This window comes from Olea europaea, chromosome 11, assembly GCF_002742605.1.
Source record: "Olea europaea var. sylvestris chromosome 11, O_europaea_v1, whole genome shotgun sequence".
NCBI classification, from domain to species: domain Eukaryota; kingdom Viridiplantae; phylum Streptophyta; class Magnoliopsida; order Lamiales; family Oleaceae; genus Olea; species Olea europaea.
The window spans coordinates 16970363-16978429 of record NC_036247.1 but is presented as its reverse complement, the minus strand read 5'-3'; the positions used below and the strand labels follow the sequence as shown (position 1 = coordinate 16978429).

The 8067-nt window shown below is 32.7% G+C and overlaps 1 long non-coding RNA gene across 3 annotated transcripts in view; it reads left to right on the top strand.

Annotated features, from left to right (window-relative positions):
• Positions 1–3518: 3518 nt before the first annotated feature.
• Positions 3519–8067, top strand: part of LOC111403613 — a 10466-nt gene continuing 5917 nt past the window's right edge. Inside the window, exons 1-3 of one of the 3 annotated variants that reach the window (XR_002704497.1) lie at positions 3519–3651; positions 5974–6095; positions 6999–7248. This is a non-coding gene — a long non-coding RNA (uncharacterized LOC111403613). Of the gene's footprint in view, positions 3652–5206; positions 5340–5973; positions 6096–6998; positions 7249–8067 lie in introns of those variants that run through there. The other 2 variants (XR_002704495.1, XR_002704496.1) reach the window with 2 other exon arrangements.

Genomic DNA, 8067 nt, shown 5'->3' with positions numbered 1-8067 from the left:
CGTTCAGCTCTCAAAAAGTATAGGGAAGCTAGATGTAGAAAACATGGCATAAACATTACTAAAGTATTTCGTTAGAGGAGATACAACATAACATCATAAAACAAGTCGCATCGAGAAATTAAGATTCAAGTTTTTGGTTCCTAAATGAAATAGATCACACACACACACATATATATATAGGAAAATATAAATGGGCCAAATGGTTTAGTGAGATGAGCTGAGCTCCAAGCATAATATGCAAGTCTTTAATTAAATGAGTTCAATTAATTAAATAGTCTCTGTCACGCGTATGTCACGTAATTTATTGGTGTTGCAATAGTCTCTACTGTTGATAACAACTTCAATTTTTCAAGAGGACAAGTACTTCATGAATGATTGGACTGAACAAATTACATTCCTAAGAACTGACGCCTTTTCTTGGTTTACAAACTGTTGCAAGTCGAACGTTCAGCTCTCAAAAAGTATAGGGAAGCTAGATGTAGAAAACATGGCATAAACATTACTAAAGTATTTCGTTAGAGGAGATACAACATAACATCATAAAACAAGTCGCATCGAGAAATTAAGATTCAAGTTTTTGGTTCCTAAACAAAGTGATACAACCATTCAGGGGTGGAGCTAGGACCCGGCGAGGGGGCACGACTGCACATGCTGGCTCTGCCAAAATGTTCAGTTGCCGCCAGACTGCAGGCGTAGCCTCGCGGGCAGTTGCAGAGACGAAGGGTTGAAGGGGGAAAGAAAAAGAGTTACATTTTTTTTCTTTGGGGCTTGGGCTGATGATTGGACCATGGGCCTCTTTTTGTTTAAAAAAATTAGGCCAATAGACGAAATCAATAAATGATTGGTCCATCATCCATGGTATTTCCTCCAACGCAAATCAACACCTCAAATTCCAAATCCCCAACATTTGAAACCGACAGCAAAGACGCAAAGACCCAAAGTGCAAACCCTTCCTTCCATTTCCATATTTCCATTCAAAGCAAAAGTAGCAGCCACGATGCCTACGAAGTGGGAATCGCGATTGTGCGAGCGATAAACCATATGCGAACTGGTGCAAAGTCAGACGTAAATCTCCGACGACCAAGGCTGAGCAAGTAGTGTGGGTCTAAGGTAATTAATTTTTTTCTTCACTCTCTTGTTTTTTAGATTTATGGTTTTGCTTAAGTTTTACTTATAATTAATTATCAAATTAATTGAATCATAATTATTTTTTTATTACTAAGTTTTTTAGATTATGAGTTTTATTGGCATGAATAATTGGATTTGTCCATTTCCTTTACCAGATTATGGGTTTTTGTTTATTAATGTTGGTCCATCATCCATGGTATTTCCTCCAACGTAAATCAACACCCCAAATTCCAAATCCCCAACATTTGAAACCGACAGCAAAGACGCAAAGACCCAAAGTGCAAACCCTTCCTTCCATTTCCATATTTCCATTCAAAGCAAAAGTAGCAGCCACGATGCCTACGAAGTGGGAATCGCGATTGTGCGAGCGATAAACCATATGCGAACTGGTGCGAAGTCAGACGTGCGAGCGATAAACCATATGCGAACTGGTGCGAAGTCAGACGTAAATCTCCGACGACCAAGGCTGAGCAAGTAGCGTGGGTCTAAGGTAATTAATTTTTTTCTTCACTCTCTTGTTTTTTAGATTTATGGTTTTGCTTAAGTTTTACTTATAATTAATTATCAGATTAATTGAATTATAATTATTTTTTTATTACTAAGTTTTTCAGATTATGAGTTTTATTGGCATGAATAATTGGATTTGTCCATTTCCTTTACCAGATTATGGGTTTTTGTTTATTAATTGATATGTGCTGATGAATGGTTGGATTAAATCAGTAATATTTTTATGTAGGACCCACTCAACTTCTGTTTCTCTGAAACTAGTCTTGTAGTGAAAAATGATTGCAGTTTTTGTTACTTGTTAAAGGGTTTCAAGTGATTAATTGAGGTTACTTATTTTGTCTTGATGTTGTTACCTTTGTTCCTTGGGTTTATCTCGCTGGTAAATTGCTCATGTAGCATATCTTAAATTCTTTTAATTTGAATTGCTCTAAGCTTGATCATTGCATTATGTCATGGTAGAAAATCAAACAAGTGTTTGCTTGGTTTTTGTCGTATACTTTTTTAGCATTTTGGGTTGTATTGAACTATATTTTCATATGTATATAATTTTCACGTTTTAGTGCATTTACATATATATTGAACAATTTTTAATATTATTTAATCAAATTTTAATAAACGATCGGGCTATTATGATCTTTGATTGTTGACGGTCAACGATCAATGGTCAATAGTCAAAGTCAACTTTCGCCCTATCTGAACATTGATGCTGGATTCGCCCCTACAACCATTATACAACTAGAGCACCAATTGATTTATATATCATACAACAGCATGCTAAAGTTTATATCATGATTAAGAGATAATATTTAAATATCGACTTGCATTCGTAAGGGACATGCTATGATATCAGATACTATGCTTACAATCCAACATCAAGCCTTGTAAATTGCTCATGTAGCATATCTTAAATTCTTTTAATTTGAATTGCTCTAAGCTTGATCATTGCATTATGTCATGGTAGAAAATCAAACAAGTGTTTGCTTGGTTTTTGTCGTATACTTTTTTAGCATTTTGGGTTGTATTGAACTATATTTTCATATGTATATAATTTTCACGTTTTAGTGCATTTACATATATATTGAACAATTTTTAATATTATTTAATCAAATTTTAATAAACGATCGGGCTATTATGATCTTTGATTGTTGACGGTCAACGATCAATGGTCAATAGTCAAAGTCAACTTTCGCCCTATCTGAACATTGATGCTGGATTCGCCCCTGCAACCATTATACAACTAGAGCACCAATTGATTTATATATCATACAACAGCATGCTAAAGTTTGTATCATGATTAACAGATAATATTTAAATATCGACTTGCATTCGTAAGGGACATGCTATGATATCAGATACTATGCTTACAATCCAACATCAAGCCTTTCAAACTGGTTTGCCCTGGTTCGTATCACTGTTGTCCACACCACTTTCATTGGAATCAGCAATATGAATTGTCTTTCCGAACAGCTTGAATGATTTGACAACAACCTTTGTCGAAGAGTGGTTTCTTTGTAGTCCGACTAGTTCAGGAACGTTGTTCTGACCGCAGGGTGATACTGATAACTTCTCAGAACTTGAATCTCCATTATTAGCCAATGTCGAGATAGTGCTTGTCACACCCCTCATATTTTTAGTCAAAGTCAAGAAATATAATTGGTGAAAGTCAAAGTCAATAAGGACTTAAGTTGAAAAAATAAATTCATGGGGACTTGTATAAACAAGTGGTACTTGTTGAGGTTAATTTGTGAGTATAAGAACAAATAGGTAAGTTTTAAATTAAATGAAAATATAAGGGTTTAATTGCAAACTATGGCAAAGTTGAGAGCCTAATTATTGGTAATTTCATTTTGTCCAATTGTTAAATGGAAATAAGACCCATTTTCTTTCATTTCCTTGGGTGAAACCGAGAAAATCGAGAAAGAGGGAGGAAGAAAAAAAATGAAGAAAGAAGAAGAAGATGTGGGTTTTCAATTTTGGGGTGCTCCATTTCTTCAATTTCTCATTTGATTTTGAGAGGTAAGTGTAAGTATATTGAGTTAAGTTTTCTTTTAGGGTTTAGGGTTTAGGGTTTAGCTAGAATTAGAGGTTATTGACATTTATTTGAGGTATTAAATATGAATATGTTAAAAAAAATATATGTATTGAAAGATTGGTGTTGGAAAAAAAAAAAAAGAAAGAAAGAAAAGAAAAGGAGGGAAACTTTGAAAATGAGTTTGTGAAATAGGTGCTTATTCTTTGATTTTCTTTGGATTACGTGATGTTAATCACTTAAATTATGGAATTGGGGTTGATTTCTCCATTTTTTAAATAATAATTATAAGCAATTTTTGGACAAGTCCTACACAGGCGCTGCTTTTGAAATTCTGCCCAGAAAAGTGCTAGTTTTGTCAATGTTTTTGGTGACAAATTTCAATAAATAGACATTCTCAACTTCTGTTTCTCTGAAACTAGTCTTGTAGTGAAAAATGATTGCAGTTTTTGTTACTTGTTAAAGGGTTTCAAGTGATTAATTGAGGTTACTTATTTTGTCTTGATGTTGTTACCTTTGTTCCTTGGGTTTATCTCGCTGGTAAATTGCTCATGTAGCATATCTTAAATTCTTTTAATTTGAATTGCTCTAAGCTTGATCATTGCATTATGTCATGGTAGAAAATCAAACAAGTGTTTGCTTGGTTTTTGTCGTATACTTTTTTAGCATTTTGGGTTGTATTGAACTATATTTTCATATGTATATAATTTTCACGTTTTAGTGCATTTACATATATATTGAACAATTTTTAATATTATTTAATCAAATTTTAATAAACGATCGGGCTATTATGATCTTTGATTGTTGACGGTCAACGATCAATGGTCAATAGTCAAAGTCAACTTTCGCCCTATCTGAACATTGATGCTGGATTCGCCCCTGCAACCATTATACAACTAGAGCACCAATTGATTTATATATCATACAACAGCATGCTAAAGTTTATATCATGATTAAGAGATAATATTTAAATATCGACTTGCATTCGTAAGGGACATGCTATGATATCAGATACTATGCTTACAATCCAACATCAAGCCTTTCAAACTGGTTTGCCCTGGTTCGTATCACTGTTGTCCACACCACTTTCATTGGAATCAGCAATATGAATTGTCTTTCCGAACAGCTTGAATGATTTGACAACAACCTTTGTCGAAGAGTGGTTTCTTTGTAGTCCGACTAGTTCAGGAACGCTGTTCTGACCGCAGGGTGATACTGATAACTTCTCAGAACTTGAATCTCCATTATTAGCCAATGTCGAGATAGTGCTTGTCATACCCCTCATATTTTTAGTCAAAGTCAAGAAATATAATTGGTGAAAGTCAAAGTCAATAAGGACTTAAGTTGAAAAAATAAATTCATGGGGACTTGTATAAACAAGTGGTACTTGTTGAGGTTAATTTGTGAGTATAAGAACAAATAGGTAAGTTTTAAATTAAATGGAAATATAAGGGTTTAATTGCAAACTATGGCAAAGTTGAGAGCCTAATTATTGGTAATTTCATTTTGTCCAATTGTTAAATGGAAATAAGACCCATTTTCTTTCATTTCCTTGGGTGAAACCGAGAAAATCGAGAAAGAGGGAGGAAGAAAAAAAATGAAGAAAGAAGAAGAAGATGTGGGTTTTCAATTTTGGGGTGCTCCATTTCTTCAATTTCTCATTTGATTTTGAGAGGTAAGTGTAAGTATATTGAGTTAAGTTTTCTTTTAGGGTTTAGGGTTTAGGGTTTAGCTAGAATTAGAGGTTATTGACATTTATTTGAGGTATTAAATATGAATATGTTAAAAAAAATATATGTATTGAAAGATTGGTGTTGGAAAAAAAAAAAAAGAAAGAAAGAAAAGAAAAGGAGGGAAACTTTGAAAATGAGTTTGTGAAATAGGTGCTTATTCTTTGATTTTCTTTGGATTACGTGATGTTAATCACTTAAATTATGGAATTGGGGTTGATTTCTCCATTTTTTAAATAATAATTATAAGCAATTTTTGGACAAGTCCTACACAGGCGCTGCTTTTGAAATTCTGCCCAGAAAAGTGCTAGTTTTGTCAATATTTTTGGTGACAGATTTTAATATATAGACATTGGTACTAGTTTTCAATATTCTGGAGTTATAGTGCTAGTTTTGTCAATCATCTAATTTTCTTGGATTTCTAGTATTTCAACCAAATTAAGTGTTAATTATTTGGAGTTTTGGTGTTTAAATAATTTATAAAGGAGTACATGTTGTTAGTGACTTTAATTGGGATTACGAGGTTGAAAATAAAAATATATCATGTTCCCATTGGTAAATTAATATTTCAAATGGTAGGAAATACTCAAGGTATCTTGGTAAGGGAATATGATTTACTAGAGTGAGTGCGCAATATCATACTTGATATTTGAAGTTGAAGCGGCAACGAAAAGATTGAAACCTTGGTCGACTATTACTTGGTGAGTGGATAAAACTTATTTTTCAGAAATAAGTCTTCTTTAAATTTTAAAGTTATTTATTTTATAAAATTGACTTCATAGCATGATTTTCAGAATAAAATGAATTTTATTATCAACTGCTTTTAAAGTTAAATTCAGTTCAGTTAAATTATTTTAGTAGCATGTTATATTCTTATTACATGTTTCAGTATAGTTAAAGTTATTTCTAAAAACCACCAGAATGTACCCAGGTGATTTTACCCCAGTTTGCACTGATGTGAATATGTTTCCACAGTGTATGACTAGTTATAGTGATTTTACCCGCTCTGCACTATCGTGAATGTTTTTCCATAGTGTATGACCAGATTATCAGAGGTCTTTGGGACCCACTCTCGTACACACATAGACTTTGGGCCGTGTACTAGGGTGATTAGCCTTTGAAGCAGCTCTGCGTACGTATGACCAGATTATCAGCTATTAGATTATCAAATTTGAATGGCTTTGCGTTGTACATAGAGATTACTCTGTACATGTGTAAGGCTATTCATTGGGTACTCTTTATGGTGTGATTTTTCAGTACTTATTCAGTTCTCAGATTTCAGATTATGGAATTCAGTTTTCAGAATAAAGCTTTCAACTTCTAGTATTGAGCAGCAGCAATATTTCATAGATTTTCATGAATATGAAATTCTTTATAATTGTTATACCTTACATATACTTATCTAGAATTTAGAACAAAGAATTTTATGATGAAATTATGTTTAGTTTTAAAAGTGTTACCAGATTTCAGAATTTCTCAAAGTTTTGATAGAGCAAGAATTTTCAGAATATATGCATAAAAGAAAAATATGTTTATTTGTAAATTATCCACTCACTGAGCTTTAAGCTCATATATTTTTTTCACCTTTTTTCTTTATCTGACAGAAAACAGACAAATTGAGCAGTTTTGGAGCATGTCGAACCACCGAATTGAGCCACGCGTCATAGGTTGTATGATATCTTTATCAGATTATACATTGTGTTCTTTTGGGATACACATAGGTTAAATCAGAAAAGTTCATTATGGGCTCACTAGATATTTGGTATCTTTTGTACTTTTGAAGATTATTGGTTGTAAAGCAAGTAAATATTGATTTCCTAGCATTTTATTTGAATAGTTTGTATTTTTGAGGGACTAGCATACCCTGATTTTTATTATAGGTATTGATTTGAGGAAAATTGGTTATTGTTTAGGTGGTTTTAGTTCGTATTTTAGAGGAAATTTTGTCAAAATTCTGTTAAAAATATTTTTCAGTCAAACAAGTCAAAGTTACTTTGGTGGTGGGTCCGACGTTTAGCTGGTATCTACCGTCGGCACATGACACGTGTCGAGTCTATTAAGGTGATTCGGAATGGGTCATGTCAAATAGAATGTTGTAGCTTGTTTTCTCCAGCTTTGAGATGGAATAAGTCGTAAGAGATTGCATGTCACATGGAAGCTAAGGATTGAATATTCCATTTTGACGACTATGTAACCCAAACACCAACATAACTAAGTTTCATTCCCAATAAATTCAAACTCGGCTGCATGAATCTTTTTTTTGTCTTTCTGTTTGGTTCTTTGTTTGAACAAAGTTTTATGCTCTGGTCAATCAATTGCATATTTCTTAATCTAAAAAAAGTTACCCTTTTATTGTGTTCCTATAAATTTAATTTTAAAACTCATAAATGATATGATTGTACTCATTTGATAAATAGACAGTTTTTTTTTATTGAAATTGCTATTATAGTACTCTTTTCTATCTTTACTTTAAAGATGTTCATATCCTACATTAAATGTCGATGCAATATTTTGTTCAACAGTGTCTTCGTGTGATTGATTTTGTTATTGGGATGTATGTTGTTGCGTTGATTAATTAAGTACAATGTTATAAGTTCTCTATTTTAGAATTTCTTAAATTTGCTTACATTTTTTTAAAATTATTTATGCAGATGTCTTTGGAATATATACTTT